The sequence below is a fragment of the Ruditapes philippinarum genome, unplaced genomic scaffold (genome assembly GCF_026571515.1).
Source record: "Ruditapes philippinarum isolate M1 unplaced genomic scaffold, ASM2657151v2 ctg8300_1_1_1_1, whole genome shotgun sequence".
Classification (NCBI taxonomy): Eukaryota; Metazoa; Mollusca; class Bivalvia; order Venerida; family Veneridae; genus Ruditapes; species Ruditapes philippinarum.
In genome coordinates this window covers 51-21,505 of record NW_026860984.1, presented here as the reverse complement: position 1 = coordinate 21,505, position 21,455 = coordinate 51, and the positions used below count along the sequence as shown (strand labels likewise).

Genomic DNA, 21,455 nt, shown 5'->3' with positions numbered 1-21,455 from the left:
ATTTTAAGGTAAGATACCTGTAATGGGTATATTTAGGAACCTGATCAAGCTTATTATTTTATCAAAGTACTCTATTTAACTTATTCAATTGCAACTTTTCAAAGACATTTACCATCAAGTTTTCAAATTATAAGCATTTTTATGTGAATACCCCCTCCCACTAAATTGCCCCCAAAACAGTGGGGGTAGGGGTAAGGAATATATATGAAAAAAAAATTTTGCAGCTTTTACCTACAATGTAAGTGTTTATTATGTTTCAAGACATATATTATGATAACAAAATAACAATAAACTGTTCACAAAATGTATTGATTTCAGCCAATTGACTAAAACCTCATCCAAGATTTCTGAAACTTAAAAAAAACATAGATATAAAATAAGAATTATTATTATTATTTTTTTTAATATTTGAATTGGGGTAATCAAATTACTTCTATAACTTTTATTACTCTTCCATAGCAATCAAAATATAGAAATTACATGACCTCTTTCCACATTACTTTTTTGACAAAAATGTGCTTTACAAAATGATGTAAAAAAATTTCCGAAACAAAAATGTACAGCATAGCTGTTACCTGTCTTACTTTTCTCTTGGAAAACAGCAGATTTTGTAAAATATGATTATTTATGTGTTTTTCTAAACAGAGGCTATCTTAATAAATGTACAGTCATTAAAATGAAATATTCAAATATTGTTTTATAATATTTGTCATGTTCACATTCTCAAAAATTTCATTGCTTAACTTCCAAAATCTAACAGGAAAATTATTGAAATTTATTACAATTATAACTATTTCATCACAAGAAACTACTTGAATTCATTGCATCCTCTCAGTAAAATATTGAAATAATATTTAAATAATTTCACTTCCAAAATATCAGAACATAATAACACAAAAGCTGATATATAGAGGATATTGAAGGAGTGTTCAATGTTCAATACTGAATTTAGTACTGGTGAGCAAATTATTATTACATTCAACGAATTGAATCAATGCAGTAACGAACCTACATAAATATAATATTCTATGTATCACATGCACAAAATAAAGACTGTTTAAAATAAAAAAAAAAAAAAATCTCCATTGATGCGCCTTAAATGTAACTCTAACATTTATGGTGTCTTTATGTTTGTATAACAGAAATGACATCAGATCTAAATATATGCACAGTCATATACAATACCATTTTTATGAAGTTAGTATATTATAAATTTGCATACATCACATTCTCAAAATCTTGATACTGTTATAGATTTACTTTTAACACAAATATTTTTAACATGAACATTATGATGTCATGATTTGATGACATCAGGAAGTTCCCGATCCAGTTCTGGTTGCTCATAACGGACGAAACTTCCATTTCACAATAAATTTAAATGACCCTATCATGTAAAAAGCAATAAAATGACTAAACAGTCACAGAGTCACAGAATAAACATAAATATTGTTTACCGGTACTTCACATGTTAGATAAAATTATACTAGTATCGATGGGTATGTGTATTCTACTCATTAGCATTAGCTTTTATACTAAAACTCATGGCTATGCCACTAATAAAAATGTTACATCTGACGTTAACTTTATGAAATACATTTTGATCTTACATGCAAATCCAAGATCATCCCTTGTATTTATTTATTTTATTATCTAAAGATTCATGTACATTTATTAACATGTTCACTATGATAATGTACAGTCATATAACCATCATCAGTGAATTTGTCATATAACCATCATCAGTGAATTTTATGCCAGTTATTCGTTGAGGTTCTACTGCTATTGGCATTGGAGGAATTAAATATTGATTAAATGAAGCAGCAGTCTTAATTTCTTTAGCTGCAATCTGTGTTATATGTGGCATCTGGCATCTGTGAACCTCGAACTGCAATAAATATATTGATATTGTACTATAAAGTGATCGACAAAAGATGTACCCATATAGGCTAGCATATTGCAATGGTGAAAACTGTTACCCTGTCTGCACAATTACTTTATGCATTAGAAAATAAATTATAGGATTACATACTGTTACTCTCCAGAAATTTAGCATGAAATTGGAATAATGATTATTTCAATACTTTACACAGTTTAGAAATGTGACATATAACTTTTATCTCTTTTCTATATTCAAAATCTGGTTTTAGGAAAGCAAATGTCAACTCACTTAGATCTGTAGTTTCCAAATCAAATGTTATAAATGTAGGATTTTCTGTCTTTACTGGCTTGAACTTTCCCTTAGAAACTGCATCTGGTAAGGTCTGTATATCTGGGTCTGCTGTATGACCAATACCTAAAATTGTCACATCATGATCATATTATATAGATAGCTTTTATACACAGTGCTTGGAAGTGAAAGGAAAAGCTTGCAAATAATATAATGTTCTGAAGGGTTTTAAGATCCTTATCCATGACTTAAACATCTAGCACCTTGTATCTTACAGTTATTACCATACAAAATTAAGTATAGCATGTGTATTACTTAGACTTATTATAATGATCACAATGAGAGTCTTATTTTATTTTTTTCTGCAGAAGAAAAATGCTTCTGAATCTAGTGCTGCATGCAAATAAATGATAAACACACCTTCAAACATAAAAAAACAAGAGCTGTCACAGAAAGTGACAAATGCCCCCCAAGGATTCTAGTTATAAACCACCTATATTACATGTTAAGTGTGGTGATAAAAATTGACAAAGTTCGAACCCCAGCAGTGACCTTTAAGTGAGACAAAGAAACCTGTGTCTTGTTCACAACACATTGTTCATCTATGGTGATTTTATATTTTTAAATAAAAATTGAAACTTTAATGTATATGAAAGTTACAGAGCGGACACTGTATATAACATAAACATTGAAAAAGTTTAAACCTCAGCAGTCCCTGTGGTGGAAAATGTTTAACATGAATGATGGCACATGTATTGAAAAGACTATAAATATATTTTATACACTTAATGTGTTTAACTCAGAAGTGGTAAATTATTTTTGGTATTAAGGAGTAAAACAATTTTGACAATAGTCTACAATGGCTTGTTATTTAAATGGCATAAATATTTTTTAGATACATGTACTTAATTCTCAATTAAAGAGATGTAAAAATGTTTTGTGGTAACAAGTTAATTACATACTCCATTTCTTTATTTGTAAGCCTCTTCAGCTGACCGTCTCTGTGATTCTGATGAGACAGCTTCTATCACTTCACCAGCCCTTCTCTCCATTTCCTTCAGATTTTCTAGGCTTATCAGCTTAAGATCAATGCTGTCAATCATTGCTGTAAATATGACAGGAAAAAAAGCAGTTACAATCATTGTTCAAATTAGATGGTGTATGTGCATAAACCTTAAATGATAATTTTTTAAATACTTAATTACCTTTTAACTGTTGAGTAATGCTTGAAATTTTTATTTTCTAGCACATGAATAAGATTTTATAAATATTAAAATCACTGAGTTCACTAACATGAGCCTACTGTCATGTGTGAAGTAGAGTATTCTAAGACATTAAAGCTGCATATCTCCAGTTTAGCTGAAGAGAAAATTAAAATTGAGAGAGAAGTGTTACATATATTGTATTTTTACATTGGAGGTAGCCAGTCGTACAGGCCCGTACTGCTAGCCAAAATTTCTAGCTGTGAGTCACAGATGACTAGCATATATGCACTGTTTAGGCTAGCCGTACAGCATTTTTTCAATGAAAAATAAATGCAATGCTTGCACTTCTTTTTGTTAATACAGTCCAAAGATGTAGTTGTATCATTGTATGACACTTTGCTACTAAATAATGTTTACTTTGATGATTACGTGATGTTTAATTATATTTGAAAATATGTATTTTGTGACCATGTGCATTTTGTACACGTCTTATATGAATAAACTATCTATCTATCTAGTATCTTATTAAATTTTCAGTCAGTTACTCACATTTCTTATGACATTTTCAGCCAGTTACTTAATTGCACTTCTTATTATCGATACATTTTCACAAATAATGAACATACATATTTCTATTAATTGATTTTAATGATGTTATTCGGCAATTTATATTATGGCGAGATATCGACAGAATTAAATTTACCTATAATAAAACAGTTTTTTGTGAACCGGTGTAAATTCTGTGATATTTACAAGTTACAATTATTGAAATGAGCCGTGTCACGACAAAACCAACATAATGGGTTTAAATTGCGACCAGCATGGATCTAGACCGGCCTGCGCATCCGCGCAGTATGATCAGGATCCATGCTGTTGGCTATCAGTTTGTCTACTTTTTATAGGGGTTGTAAGCGAACAGCATGGATCCTGATCAGACTGTGCGGATGCGCAGGCTGGTCTGGATCCATGCTGGTCGCAAACCCATTATGTTGGGTTTGTCGCGACACGGCTCAAATTACTTTGTCATTATCTAGTGCCTCGGGGCCTGGCTGATTAACATTCTAAAATATCTAAATTTGTTTCAAATAAAAATAATAATTACCAAATCAAAGCTTTGTGTTTATTTCAAAGCAGGACATCCCCTTCGTTTTGTTGTGGTGTGTTGTTCCATATGAAACCAAATTTACAGCTCCTCACTCTAAATTCGAACACATAACGTACAGATAGCCACCCAAGCCATTTTGCAGCTCCCCCACAATGTTGTCGCTTGTGAGAATAAAGGTCCAAGACGACATTCCTTGCAGTGAGCTAAATTTCTAACTAAATCGTCGAACTCAATCACCCGTCTAGCTTTTCTCCACCCACCTGCCGATCCCTTCTGTCGGTGTTCATAAATTGGACAATTACCAATTCTGCACTTACAAATGCTCAATACGTGATTTTTTTTTTTGATTTTTGACACTTTTAAGATTAACACAGGTTTTATTATCAATCTGGTCATATATTTTCATCCCAGGTCCGATACTCCTGCTTGTGGTCCGGAGCATAACTTGAAGACTAATGGTTGGAATTCAATATAACTACATACAATGGTCAAGCACATTGAGAGGAAGTGCAGTGCACAAGAAACATAATTCTATCTTGACTTATTACAGAGTTATTGCCCTTTGTTACTTTTCCTTGTCCAGGGCATAACTTGAAAACTACTGGTTGGAATTCAAAACAACTTCATGCAATTGTCAAACACAATAAGGGGAAGTGCAGTGCACAAGAACCAGAACTCTATCTAAAGTAATTACAGAGTTATTGCCCTTTGTTGCTTTTCCATTGCTTTTTTTTTGTCCGGACCATAACTTGAAGACTAATGGTTGGAATTCAATATAACTACATACAATAGTCAAGCACATTGAGAGGAAGTGCAGTGCATAAGAACCATAACTCTATCTAAAGTAATTACAGAGTTATTGCCCTTTGTTGCTTTTCCATTGCTTTTTTTTGTCACGGACCATAACTTGAAGACTAATGGTCGGAATTCAATATAACTACATACATTGAGAGAAAGTGCAGTGCATAAGAACCATAACTCTATCTAAAGTAATTACAGAGTTATTGCCCTTTGTTACTTTTCCATTGCTTTCTTTTGTCCGGACCATAACTTGGTGACTAATTGTTGGAATTCATTATAACTTCATACAATGGTCCAGCACATTGACAGGATGTGCAGTGCACAAGAACCATAACTCCATCTTGACTTATTACAGACTTACTGCCCTTTGTTACTTTTCCTTGTCCAGAGCATGACTTAAAAACTTCTGGTTGGAATTAAAAACAACTTCATACAATGGTCAAGCACAATAAGGGGAAGTGCAGTGCACAAGAACCATAACTCCATGTTGACTAATTACAGAGTTATTGCCCTTTGTTACTTTTCCATTGCTTTTTTTGTCTGGAGCATAACTTGAAGACTAATTGTTGGAATTCAATATAACTTCATACAATGGTCAAGCACATTGAGAGGAAGTGCAGTGCATTAGAACCATAACTCCATCTTGACTAATTACAGAGTTACTGCCCTTTGTTACTTTTCCTTGTCCAGAGCATGACTTGAAAACTACTGGCTGGAATTCAAATCAACTTCATACAATGGTCAAGCACAATAAGGGGAAGTGCAGTGCACAAGAACCATAACTCCATCTTGACTAATTACAGAGTAATTGCCCTTTGTTACTTTTCCATTGCTTTTTTGTCCGGAGCATAACTTGAAGACTAATGGTTGGAATTCAATATAACTTTATACAATGGTCAAGCACATTGAGAGGAAGTCAAGTGCACAAGAACCATAACTCCATCTTGACTAATTACAGAGCTATTGCCCTTTATTACTATTTCCTTGTCCAGAGCATAACTTGAAAACTACTGTTTGGAATTCAGTACAACTTCATACAGTTGTCAAGGACATTCAGAGGAAGTGCAGTGCACAAGAGCCATCACTCCATTTTGACAAAATACAGAGTTACTGCCCTTTGGTACTTTTTCTTGTCCGGAGCATAACTTAAAACATACTGGTTGGAATTCAAAACAACTTCATACAATGGTCAAGCACAATAAGAGGAAGTGCAGTGCACAAGAACTATAACTCTATCTTCAGTATTTATAGAGTTATTTCCCTTTGTTCTTTTTTTATTTTTCTGGACTTATTACAGAGTAATTCAATTAAATTTCATCAATGGCCAACCACATTGAAAGGAAATACAACGTACAAGAACGCCCACAACCATAACTCTAAATTTCAATTCTTTTACAAGGTATTCTGTTACTAGTAACATCCTCATTTCCGAAGCAGTCTTGTGGGGGTATTAATCGCATTTAGTGATAGTTCTAGTTACTATACACATATAGTTAAAGTCAATGACACCCCTGGGGCGGGGCCAATTTTGACCCCAGGGCTTTTATTTGAACAAACTTTGTAGACACTTACTAGAAGATGTTTCATGCTTAATATCTAAACTCTAGCTATATGGGTTTTTTTCTAAGAAGATTTTTAAGTTTTTGCTATACACATACATGGAAAATCAATGACACCCATGGCGGGGCCAATTTTGACCCCAGGGCTTTTATTTGAACAAACTTTGTAGACACTCACTAGAAGATGTTTCATGCTTAATATCTAAACTCCAGCGATTTGGGTTTTTGAAAAAAGATTTTTTAAGTGTTTGCTATACACATATAAGGAAAATCAATGACCCCCGGGACGGGGCCAATTTTGACCCCAGGGCTTTTATTTGAACAAACTTTGTAGACACCCATTAGAACATGTTTCATGCTAAATATCTTAGCTCTAACTCTTTGAGTTCTTTAAAAGAAGATTTTTTAAGTTTTTAATATATGCATATAGGGAAAATCAATGACCCCCTGGGGTGGGGCCAATTTTGACCCTAGGGCTTTTATTTGAACAAACTTGGTAGACACTCACTAGAAGATGTTTCATGCTTAATATCTAAACTCCAGCTATTTGGGTTTTTTCAAAGAAGATTTTTTAAGTTTTTGCTATACACATAAAATGATATAAGGAAAATCAATGACCCCCTGGGACGGGGCCAATTTTGACCCCAGGGCTTTTATTTGAACAAACTTGGTAGTCACCCATTAGAAAATGTTTCATGCTAAATATCTTAGCTCTAGCTCTTTGGGTTCTTTAAAAGAAGATTTTTTAAGTTTTTACTATATGCATATAGGGAAAATCAATGAACCCCTGGGGCGGGGCCAATTTTGACCCTAGGGCTTTTATTTAAACAAACTTGGTAGACACTCACTAGAAGATGTTTCATGCTAAATATCTTAGCTCTAGCTCTTTGGGTTCTTTAAAAGAAGATTTTTAAGTTTTTACTATATGCATATAGGGAAAATCAAAGACCTCCTGGGGCGGGACCAATTTTGACCCAAGGGCTTTTATTTGAACAAACTTGGTAGACACTCACTAGAAGATGTTTCATGCTTAATATCTAAACTCCAGCTATTTGGGTTTTTTTCAAAGAAGATTTTTTAAGTTTTTGCTATACACATATAAGGAAAATCTATGACCCCCGGGGTGGGGCCAATTTTGACCCCAGGGCTTTTATTTGAACAAACTTGGTAGACACCCATTAGAAAATGTTCAATGCTAAATATCTTAGCTCTAGCTCTTTGAAAGAAGATTTTTTAAGTTTTTACTATATGCTTTAAGGAAAATCAATGACCCCCTGGGGCGGGGCCAATTTTGACCCTAGGGCTTTTATTTGAACAAACTTGGTAGACACTCATTAGAAGATGTTTCATGCCAAATATCTAAGCTCTAGCTCTTAGGGTTTTTTAAAAAGAAGATTTTTTAAGTTTTTCCTATTGGTTGCCATGGCAACCAGAGTTTTTAATGGAATTTAAATTTTTGAACAACTTTGAAAGGGGTCCACCTAAGGATGATTTCTGTAAAGTTTGGTTGCAATTGGCCATGTGGTTTAGGAGATGTTGATTGAAAAGTTTGACGCCATTTTTTGAAGGACGCACAACGCACTACGGACGCAGAGTGATGACAAAAGGAGGTAAGGGTGCAGGTGTTGTGCATGACATATTGTCTTATTATTGTAACTATTTGTGACAAGTATTTTCAAAACCCCTTTAACTATAAGAATTTATTGATCAGACACAAAATATACCCTATAACAGACTACGTTAATCTTTGACCTCTAAGAGTGACCTTGGAGGTAGGGGCCCATGATTTGCGCCTGACATATCGTCTTATTATTTGTGCGAAGTATTTTTTAAAATCTCTTGATCTATGAAAAAGTTATTGACTGGACACAAAATATACCCTATAACAGACTATGTAAATCTTTGACCTCTAAGAGTGGCCTTGACCTTGGAGGTAGGGGTGCAGGTATTGAACTTGACATATCGTCTTATTATTGTGACTATTTGTGCCAAGTTATTTTAAAATCCCTTGACCTATGAAGAAGTTCTAGATCGGACACAAAATATACCATATAACAGACTATGTTAATTTTTTGACCTTTAAGTGTGACATTGACCTTGGAGGTAGAAATGCAGGTGTTGCGCACGACACATTGCCTTATTATAGTGACTATTTGTGCCAACTATTTTCAAAATCCTTTAATCTCTGAAAAAGTTATGAACCGGACACAAAATATACCCTATAACAGACTATGTTAATCTTTGACCTCCAAGTGTGACCTTGACGGTAGGTGACCGGTTATTGCGCATGACACATCGTCTTATTATTGTGAACAATTGTGGCAAGTATTTACAAAATCCCTTCAAAGATAAGAACATTATGGACCGGACACGACATATACCCTCGGGCTCAAATAGACTAGGTTGACGTTGAATGAGCAAGTGCGACCTTGACCCTGGAGGTAGGGGTCTGGTTGTTGCGCATGACACATCGTCTTATTTCAACAACATTTGTGCCAAAATATTTCAAATTCCTTTGATAAATGATATAGTTATGGCCTCGACACAAAAATGTGAGGAACGGACCCTATTTCTATATCCCCCAAGGCCCTTTTTCCTTCAAAAAGGTGGGGGAAACTATACCTAGCCAGCTTCTTTATTACAGGTCCAAAACGCTTAATTTCAATAACTTCTTAATTTCATACACAATATAAATTTCAAATAGTAAAATACAAAATAACACAGAAATGCATTCATGCTTTTTTTATTGTCCAAACACTGTCCCGTTGTTATACAGTTTCTTGCATCTTAAAATTTCTTTGTACTTTGGGCTATTTGTTCATAACATTCACCCATAACATTTGAAAATATGCAATTGCCTGTACAAGAAAAATCATGTACTTACAATGCTAAACATTTTTTTTTACAATTCAAACAAAAATTGTACAAACAAGACTGTACATTTTTACAATTTTGAATCAAGTTAAGCAAAGCAAGTACACAATGGAACTGTACAGACCAGAACAGGTTTGATGCTTTTGTTCATTGACTACTAGAAAGATGGATACAAGCATGTTTTAACACCAAATCTACTTTTTTCCATTTTTTTTTTTTGGTATTCAAAAATTTATTTTTGATAATCTCATTGGCTGAAATAATAGCCATTTATTTATAGCCGCAAAATGGTTTTATTTGATACATATAATCATTTCATTTAATTTGAAATAGATGTGGTGCTAAGTTCTTCTTCCTCACACAAAAAGGTTAAAAAAAAGATACATTTTGTAAAGCGGCCCGCCTTTATTGGGAAAATTCTGCTCATTAATTTTGCACCCTATGTAAGTTTGAAAAGTTTTGGAAATTCTGACATTCTTTTCCAAAAGTTTGGGGCATTTATCTTTTGTTCCATGTTTTCACAGGTGGAGCAGTTTCCCAAGGTGTTTTGTAAACAAAGTTGACACAAAGTTGCCCAAATTCCTCTTACGGAAAATACTGATACCATTTCAACACCGGAATTATATTCCAAATGTCTGGTTTCCGCAAGAGAAATCCGGTTAATTTGAAAAATGGTACACGAAGATAGTTTTTTTTTTATATTATTGTGCCTATTATTTTGTCTATGTCTTGTAACATTGGTGACCCGTACAAGAACGATTCGGTCTTTTGAAACGTGACAAAAAGTGTACTCATTTTTCAAATTGTTCAAGTTGTATTGAGAAAAAAAAAGAGAGTATGGTTAAGAATTTTTACGATACATTTACATAGCACTATACTGTTGTAACAAAGCAAACTATGAAACTTAACATTTTCTCAATACAACCTATCCTGGTTGCAGGTACCCGCCCCTTTGCAATGACCGGTAACCAAACAACATTTAATTTTTTATTCTATGCAATAGACATTCATTTTCTGTTCTCTTTGTTAACATTGTAAGTTAAATTTATTATGCTTTCATCCAAGAAAACTTACAAATATCTACTGCATAGTACACCAAAATGTTTCCATGTGCTGAGGTTTTTAACCAATACATAGTCTCCAAGGAAACATTTTTGGGGCTAATATCTTCAATAATTATTATCCGATGTTTACAAAATAATTGACATGTGTGCAATTTCTAATTATTTACGTACCACCGCTAATATGAATAACATTTAGTTCAAAAATCCACATAATATTCAAAATACAAAGCTTCTCTCTATCTAAAATCTCATTTCATTATGACATTATTGTTTACCTCAAAATTTAAATTGATTCCATCAAAAGATTGGCTCGTATTTTTTGATGTTTGACACAAATATATATATATATATATATACGAATTCCATGTACAATTTAAGTCTTTTTTTTAAGGTTGGTGCCCAGCTGTTAAAATATCCAGATGGTACCAGGCATTGTACATGTTGTTGGTATCTGGCTTATTCACCTTGTCCTCGGCACCAGAGTCATGGACATCGGAGTTCTCGTTCCTGTTGTCTCCATTTTCGTCCTAAAAAAAGAGACATCAAATTACGTTGCAATAAACTTCAACCACTACAAATATCTTTAAATTTTTCAAAGTTGGTTTACTAGTTATATCATTAAGGCCCTCTTCAAAGATGTATCTCGTTTGCTGGTAGTTTGAAGCATTTTGGTATGCCTCTATTAGATATGGAACCAAAATACAAACACTAGCTAGCTTCCTCTCCAGAGAATTTAACTTACATTATATGAACCAACCTACATGACTAGGAAAATAACCATTAATTATAATATATCTCATACATTATACAGATAAATTCCAGTTCCATAAAATACTGAATAATTTATTCCTTTATAAGACATTACAGACTATGTAACTTGATTTTGTAATCTGATCACTGAATTAATTCTAATTTAATTAAATTTTAAAAATTAATTACCCAAACAGTGATTTTTCGCTCTAATACCTCCCTTAGGGCCAGTTTTCCCGGGTCCCGGTTCACGATCTCCCGAATGCCACGTGGTGGACAACATAAAATCACCCTTTGGAATAAGAAAAACCCACCAATCATTGGTCCTACGGTTAGGGGCATTAGACAGGGGCTTGGCTTAGGGGTCCTGCATTGGGTAAAAAATGTTTTTTTAAATTTTGGGCCCAAAAGTTTACAATTGGTTCCTCTTTAAGAAAACCAAACAAAATTTGGCGCTGTTTGCCCTACTTTATTTAAGTTGGGTTTTTGGTGAAGTGTTAAGTTTACGGCACATTTTAAATAGAATTCCCGTGAAAAAGTTCAAAACCCACGGTTCTTTTTGAATAGGGAAAAGGGGCTGTTTAATCAAAATTTACAACGTTAAAATTTAATAAAATTCTTAATTCCCTGCCATATTTTCCCCGGATCCCGTTTAAAATCTTCCCCCAATTCCAAGTGGGGAATAACCCTGTCATACCGAAATTATTGTCGGAGAACCGAGCCCTTTCCGGCATTTGGCCCTTGCCCTAATAGGAAATAACGGTTTCATATTATGTAAATTAAAACAAAAAAAACAAAATTTTTGGTCACTGTGAACTAACTTTATTGTTAAGGAATTTTTTTTTGGGGTTTTGTTTTTTGCAGGCCATCAAAACCAAAAATTTCTGGTACAAACAAACCCTAACTGGGGGTAAAGGGTTTAACCAAGTGAGCAACTTAATTCCAAAAAATGATTAAAGTGTTTAAAACCTAATTTTATAACTTAAAACATATTTTGTTATTAACCGTAAATGTTTGTACGCCGGGATAAGTTTGTTTGTTTGATTTTACGCCTTTACCCAACAGTATTTCAGTCCTATAGGCGGGTAGTTTCCTAACCATCGTTCCTGGAGAGTTACACCAGTACTTGACAACCTTCCTCCGCGCTAAACTACCAAAGCATCTCCCGGGGATCGAACTCACGCCAGAGAGTAACTGGATTAGAAGTCATCGACTCTAACCCCTCGACCACGGAGGCGGTCCTCCCGGGATAAGATGGGGGGGAAAAAACCACGCACATTTTCCATGTTCCCAAGTATCTAAACAGACTAAAGCTGTAAGAGTAATTTTAATGGGACATACCTCCCTGCATCATCTGGCCGGGTGGTCCTCTGTAGCCACCTCTGAATCCACCACGGGGGTAGTAGTTACGATAGTATGGTCTCCTTGGACGACGGTTACCGCCACCATCCCTTACTTCACCACCTTCACCCTCCTGCAAGACATATAAAAGATCAAATAAAGCATTCACAATAACAGATATGCAGGCAGATTAAGTCCTCAGGACACACACACACACACCCAAGTCCTAAAAGTCCTAAGAACTTGGGTAAGAATTAAAAAAAACCAAAGAGTCAAATTTATCAAATCAGAGTGTTTAACATCAATCACTAGATTCTTGCAGGGGAATCCAACACTGAATCACTAAACATTTAATGACATTGACTAAATCAATCAAACTTTTAAGTTTAAGTTAATAAATCGACCAATATTTCTATTCTAGGAGTATCAAATTAAGCACATGTGAACTATATCGTTTTTATATATTCCATTCTATTCAATAATCTACTTTACTAGTTGGGGTGTGAATTTTTCTCACACTGAAACTGAATTGTATTTACTTGAGCCATGCCTGCTATTGACAACACAATAACATAGTACAATATTCAAAATTTTCAATTTCGTTTCAAGCACAGAACTGGTAATCTTCATTTAATGTCTATTATATTTGTGTTCTAACTTACTAAACTCAAATCATATGAACTATTATTATAAAGTCTTTCAGTCTGCCCAATCCTAAACTAACATTTCTAAGGCCTTACACATATATGATCTTATCTTTTATTTCTTCTTAGATCAGAGTGTTCAACATCAATCATTTAGATTCTTGCTGGGGAATCCAACACTGAATCACTCATCATTTCTAACTTAAAAAATTGTGGTGTTTTGGTCAAAATCTAATTTTACGGGGCTTTGTAAGTTTTAGTAATAATACATTTTTTAGGGAAAAAATCAGCAACTAACAGGAAGACAATCTTGTGGTTAGATCAGAGTGTTCAACATCAATCATTTAGATTCTTGCTGGGGAATCCAACACTGAATCACTCATCTTTCTAACTTAAAAAATTGTGGTGTTTTGGTCAAATCTAATTTTACGGGGCTTTGTAAGTTTTAGTAAATAATACATTTTTTAGGAAAAAAAATCAGCAACTAACAGGAAGACAATCTTGTGGTTAGATCAGAGTGTTCAACATCAATCATTTAGATTCTTGCTGGGGAATCCAACACTGAATCACTCATCATTTCCAACTTGAAAATTAAGTAGTGTTTTGGTCAAAATCAAATTATACGAGGCTTTGTAAGTTAAAGTATTATATGAAATTTTTTTTAGAAAAAAAAAAATAGCAACTTTTAGCAGTGTAAGAAATTAGGATTTGAATCCACTAGGCTGGTCAGACTACCAGATTAGAATATTCACTAGCCCAAAAGACATTTCACTAGCCAATTCATTTGTTCATTTTAAACAGTTGTTTATATTGCCTCTGAAAATACAGTAGCCTGGTCGGGCTTGTTACTGTGAAAAGTTGGTAGCCCGAGGAGAAATAAAGTAGTCAGGGGCTATCGGACTACTGCTAATTTCGAACACTGTTTTAGAAAGACGACCTTGTGGTTAGATCAGAGTGTTCAACATCAATCATTTAGATTCTTGCTGGGGAATCCAACACTGAATCACTCATCATTTCTAACTTGAAAATTTACTAGTGTTTTGGTCAATATCTAATATTACAAGACTTTGTAACTTTTAGTAATATAATATATATATGTTTTTAAAAATCAGCAACTAATAAGAAAGGCGACCTTGAGTTTAGATCAGAGCAGGAGGCGACTATGTGATTAGATCAGAGTGTTTTACATCAATCCAGTCTTCACGAAAAACTTTAAAAAGCACTGGACATCCGGGCCAGTAAAATTTCAAATCTTACTGGACCTGTTGATTTTTAGCCGGACCAAATACATAAATGTAATAAATTGACGGGTAAACGAAAACACTTTAGCATGCTTCCCTTGATAATTTGAAGGAAGCATATATACTTCTTGTTATTCTGGCCATATGTTGACAGCTTTGAAAAATTCTAAAGGACCAAAATGTTAGACAAAATTGACTAGAATTGAACATGAACAACGCACTTTGCTTCAAACAAATCACTTTCACACAAAATATTACTTAACTCAATAATCACAAAATCATAGCTAAAATTATAAACAATGGTTTAATTACAGTGTGGTACGGAAAATATCCAAGCAGAAAGAAATGGCGCCTCCATTTCTCAATACAATTTAAGACATCTTTCGCTGTATTTTGAAGCATTTAGGACAGAATTGATGGGTTTCATTTGCAAAAAAGGCAAAAGAATCAATCTTTTAGGGAACCCTGCTTCATCATTTTGATGAATTTTTCTTATAATATTTTTTTCATGGCCAAAATTTTACTGGCCAATCGGACCACCAACCTTGCAATAATCACCAGACCGATGCTAAATTTAGTGGCCTCGGACTGGCGTTTATTTCGAAGACTGTCAATCATTAGATTCTTGCTGGGGAATCCAACTCTGAATCACTCATCATTTCACAAGTATTTCATACAACAACTATACATACATATAATATTTAGTAAACAAAATTAACTACTTACACCATCTTGGTTTCGTCTCTGGGGGTACCACTGACGACGGTAACGGCGGCGGTCGGCAGCATATTTGCCTGCCCTGGACCGGGGTGCCATTAGGTCCAGTGACATTTGCAGTCTTCATTACCCTGGAAAAACAACATAAAATCCCATTATATTTGGAAAAAGTTCAAACATTTTTATAGATAATTATTATATGAATATTAATTTAAATTCAGATATACATATTTGTAATGGCCTTTCATAAAATATCAAATAACTTCCTCTAAGTCACAGTTCAACAGCTAATCAAGTTGGAAGTTTTTGTTTAGGTGAATGTCAGTCACAAAAGACGATTGTAAACCAGGGTTCATACAGACCATCCAGGACAAAATTCAAAAGAGTTTTCAAGGACGTTTCAAGGACTTTTTCAAGTATTTCAAGGACTAAAAATATGTGAACACTAAAGACAAATATGTGTAAAGGGCGACAATGTATGAAAAATTAGTGTGTTTACATGCAAATACCTGTTGAAGTACTATCAAAATTTATGAATTTTTTCTAAGATGTGCAAGATTTTGCAGTAGTTGCTTCAGAGGGTGGGGAGTGGATTGTCAGATTATTGTTATTGTCATCTTTATTCAAGATAGTATTGCACCTAAAAACTGAAAGAAGCTAGTTACATTGTATATCCTGATTACATTCTCTCGCTGTTGTGAATTGTTTGTGTTTTCACTTTAATGTGCGATTTTTAGCGCTTTCACCCATTCCTGAACGTCTATAAACTTATCACAAGCGCTACACATCGCTTTCTTTAATCACCCTTGAATTCTTTAATGAAAAGGTATTTTTCTAACACATTTTGGCAAGAAATTACACTTTTTCATGAATAACCCAAACCGGTCCGTGAAATTTACACGTCATGAATATTTCAATCGTGTATAAAAGCCGATACCCGTTCCGTACCGTCTTACTATCTCGTTACAAAGTCGTTTTTTTTTAATTGATGTATATTTGAGTTTTCTTTTGTTTTTTCCTTTTGTTTTTTGGCCGCTGTTTTACTCATTTTAGTCGTTTTGTGGTAACTTAATGAGGAATTCGTGGATTATTGAACAAAATTCACAAGTTTCCTGTAAAATTCAAAGGAGTTTTCAAGGACTTTTTCCCTGGACAAAATTCAAGGAGTTTTCAAGGACCTAACCACCAAATTCAAGGACTTTTCATGGCCTGTGCGAACCCTGGTAAACTTCATATTGTGACTTCCAGCGGAAGGCAGTAATGACGTCAAGTGCCTCTTCATGCATTGTTTCACGGCACAAGGGAACAACTCTGTAGACAGGCAGCTATGATAATTCAAACATACAAAATATCAGTTCAAGCAAAAGCAAGGGTAACTTGCTAAATACCAATGAAGCCACTTGATACAAGGTAAAGTGAAGTGATTTTGCTTTTTTTTCTGTTTGGCTTACAAAAAAACCTTTACCAGTCTCATATAAAATTAGATTAATTTTGCTTCAACTCTAATGAAGTGGCTAAAATGAACTTTCAGGCAATGTAATAATGATAAATCCTACCATCTAGCCAAGTAATAATCCTAACTTACTTTCTCTCCTTCTACTACATCGAATTCTACTGTTTCACCATCACCCACACTCCTCAGGTACTTCCTTGGGTTGTTTTTAATGATGGCTGTTTGGTGTACAAAAACATCTTCCTTGGTGTCATCTCTACAAACAAAACACAGACAAATTGCTAATAAGTTACATCAATCATCAATTCAATGGGGCCAATTCAATGCCATTAAATCATTTCAGAAGCTCTAAATAGGAATTTAATGAGGGCAATATTTTAAGATCAAATCACAAGAAATCTAGTTTTGTACTCTACTGTTCACCAAATTTGCAAGGTGTGAACAAAAGCTGTCATGCCCATATTTGGGTTTTACAGAACATGATAAGAACTGAACATCCTGTAAGCTTTTAAGTGTGTATCCTCATATTAAGTATTTAGTGTGCCAAGTCAGGAGAGACTGAATTATCTATTAGATGACAGATCAATATTTAATTTTGCATGCTCAATTATTTAATGTTACTTTAAATCTGTTAATATTTCATGCCTATTCACATTACTTATTATGTCAACTTTAATCCAAGAGATATTCTTGAAGTGCAGTAAGTTTCATATATCAAGGAAAGAAATTTATTAATTTCCCGATTGTTTATAGAATATACATACCTATTTATAAAGCCATATCCACTTTTTACGTTAAACCATTTTACACTTCCGCTGACTTTGGTGGCTGAAATCAAAGAATTACATAAATTTATTTGCATTAATATTTCTTTTGACGAGTTCATCAGTTTTGTAACAACTTCCTAAAACCCTTTTGTCTTTATTTCGGTTTTAAGTCACACTGAAACTGTATGTGAACAGTGATTTTTCTACTTATATAACAGACTCCGAAAAAAGGCCTCTTCCCAATTGAAATTTTCTATAAAATCATGCAATTTTCCCAAAAATCTGAACTTAATCCAGCTTTTTTACTTCCCAAATCAGCAATTTTAGCGATAATTTTTCCCAAAATAGGCTAAGGCCTCTTCCCAATTAAGTGAGAAAAATCACTGGTGAACTATCACGTATCAACTTGCTAGCATGGCTGCTTGAGAAAGACCCCAATCTTAACCCATGATTCTGCTAAAATTACCAGATGTTTCACTGCTCTATTCAAAATAGTCATATCAATCGCAAATCTGTTTATAATGATAACCCTGCTATTACCAAGCTAAGTTTCTTTTCCTGTTTCAAGACAACTTGAAAAGTGGGGAAGTTGCAGGGTATTTTTTTCCTTCTATAACAGGGGCTGATATAAGGCCACTTCACAATTCAAAACTGCACTTTTTTCACAAAGCGACAGAAAAAAATTCACAATTTCAAAAGAGATTTCACAAAATATTGGGACTTTTGGGAAATACAGTGTTTACCTTGCAATAAAACTTAATATTACGCTAAATGCAGCTGCAAAGAAATAGTTTTAATAAAGTTTAATGGTTTTACCTGAAGCAGATTTTACACAGGTCAGAAATTATAATCAACCGTTTCCGGTTTCAAAATGTCGGAAAATGCCAAGTAATATGTCATTTTTTTATAATTTTATGACATATCGACCTTTCTTCACAAAATGAACAGACGCAGACCCCTTCACAATTTTGACAAAAAATACCCTAGGTTGTGATTAGCGAGTAATAAACTGATAAAGATGATTTATTATAAAATGGCAGTCATGGGTGTGTAAGCCAAACAAATTGTGCACTTGAGGGCTTTTTATCATATAGACGATGGTGCCTAAATGAAATTTAAATCAATTCGATTTCCGACACAATTTTGAATATAACTGGTTGAGACGCAAAGCCTGAAATCTATGAAATATATATCAGTTTGTTAGGTCGGTCAGTCTCGCAGTCGAAATATTGAGACTATGGGCGTGTGTGAGGATTTTTCGAATTATTTACCATCTGAATAACATACATGCGAATTTTTTTTGATGATATAGTTGGAGATTTTTCGTCAAAAAGAGGGAGATTTTAGAATTTGCAACAAACAAAGAAGTTCTGATATAAAAAATGGAGACTTCTTTAATTTGTGAAAATACCCCTTATTTTAAGCAAAATCTTTCAAAATATGGCTGCAGAAAGTGGGAGTCTCCATCTAAAAGTGGGAGAGTTCACAAGTCATGTCAGGGCTTTTTTCACAGGTTGGGGTAGTCCTATTAATATGACGTTGCTTCGAGATATTTTTGCTTCTGGGCAAAGCAATGTCATATTGAAATTGCTCAAAAACCCATAGCATGTTCTGCCAGAAAATCAGGCGGAACGAAAAACAATGAAGACAGCGTGTATTTACATAAGTTTTGACCTATTTATGTACACAACTAAAAAATAAATACCTTTTGACAAAATAATTAAACTGTCACATCCGAAATATCATGATTAAATCCTCTTATGTATTTAAATTCCTTTTACAGCCGATAAACAAATGGCGGCCATAAAAAGCGCGAAATCCGATTGGCTAATTCAAATGCCAGGGCTTTTTTTCACAGTTTGGGGAAGCAGCCCAGCCCTTAATTTTGGGGAAAAAATACAAGGTATATTTGCAAAAGGGGAAGAAAAAACTTGATGTAAATTCAATTTTTGGGGAAAACTGCATGATTTTAAAGAAATTTTCTTTGGGGAAGCAGCCCTATACCGGCCCCTGTTATAGAAGGTAAAAAGGCCCTGAATGCAAGTGTTTAACTGAGTCAGAACAATCTAACGGTAGGGTTTCTTAATCGGACAAAAATCATAATCGATCATCGAAAATAATCGAACAACCCTTTTCGATCAATCTTCGATTATATAATCGAAACATTTATGATAACAAAGTAAAAAAGTATAATGTACATATCATGCTTTAATATTTATAAGAATTCCATTTCCATGTGACCACCACTTTATCAACTGAAATAAATTAGTTTTAAGATATATACATGCTCATCCTTGAGTAAAATATTTTAATAAAATAAATTCATTAAAATCTATGAAATTATTATATCTCACTTTCTATTTAAGGAATGAATAAACTATGTATGGGAACATTAGTTAAGTTGGTCGATCTGTTCTTAACAAACTGCCAGTTTTTTAATGAACGTATATATTGATATTGCAACCACCTATAATGTGTAGAATAATTTTATACATAACATATCTTCTTTGTGCATGTGAAGTTAAAACAAGTTTATTTTATATCTACAAGTAAACGGTATAGCAATTTTAAATATTTTCTAATGTCAAATTTGAGCATAGTATACTTTAAACTAGCATGCCTGATTGTCAACTATTAACTAAATGGTCACCTGTATACTTTCATATTCAATTGAATGAAAATTAATGTTTCAAACAAAACTGAGTGTTGTTATAATACAGTTAGTCACTAAAGTAACAGCAAGAAAATAAATTACCGATGATCGATTATTAAACTTTGTAATCGATCATCGCCGATCGGTTCTATAACCGATCAATTTTCGATTATACTCGATCATCGTTTAATCCCTATCTAACGGAATATTTTTTAACGAAATAATTGCCCATGCATAGTCAGTGTGTTCGAATATATTTTTCTGTTCAAAAATTTGGAATCAATCTGTAAAGCACCTTGCTTAACGAGTATGGCTGATAGACAAAAATAGATTAGATTGATGGTTTATATTTTATCTTAAATTGGTAAGTACATTGTTTGAGAGTTTTTGTGTTTGATTGAACATGAAATTGAAAGAAAAGAAGATAAGCTTTTGAATAAAGCTTGAAAGGCAAGACAATAGACATTTCTTGAATTTTTTTATGATGCTATGCGTTTTTGAGCAATAACTATTGGACGTCAGCACAGACGCTTGGGGTTTGGAGCTCAAAATGCCTTTAAAATCCAAATAAAATGCATATTTGTCAATCCCAGGACATGTACTGATCATATATATATCAAAAAATCTTATTATATGCCGTTTTGAAAAAAAATCATATTTCAACAACTATAATAATACACAAGATAAAAATGTTCGCCGGAAAAAATCCGCACCCCTACCGTCATAATCACCATGTATTTTAATCCATTTCCAATATTTTCACATAATCCTTTGGTCCATTGACACAGAAGATATAATTCTTCACGATGATGGTCAATTTTAAACTTCAACGGTAATATAAACAACGCAACAGCCGAAATAAACATCAATATTATCGCCGTTTTTTTTTTCAACGACAAAATGTTTCGATAAATTCAATGGACCAGACGGCTATGAACGAAGCTATCCGATGATGTGGCCCCAGCTTTGCCGTGTGCAAAATGCGCAGCGCTTTTAAGTTTGGGAACCACATAATTTTTTTCAAAACGGCATATATTAAGATTTTTTGATATATATGATCAGTACATGTCCTGGGATTGACAAATATGCATTTTATTTGGATTTTAAAGGC

The 21,455-nt window shown here is 33.7% G+C and overlaps 1 long non-coding RNA gene and 1 pseudogene across 1 annotated transcript; both read right to left on the bottom strand.

Annotated features, from left to right (window-relative positions):
* Positions 1-556: 556 nt before the first annotated feature.
* Positions 557-4,807, bottom strand: LOC132714126 (uncharacterized). The gene is made up of 4 exons (XR_009623525.1): positions 4,478-4,807; positions 3,133-3,275; positions 2,171-2,296; positions 557-1,888 (listed from the first exon to the last, which is right to left on the bottom strand). It is a non-coding gene; the product is annotated as an uncharacterized LOC132714126 (long non-coding RNA).
* Positions 4,808-12,830: 8,023 nt separating this feature from the next.
* On the bottom strand, positions 12,831-15,598 carry LOC132714129 (Y-box-binding protein 1-like; annotated as a pseudogene).
* Between the last annotated feature and the right edge of the window lie 5,857 nt (positions 15,599-21,455).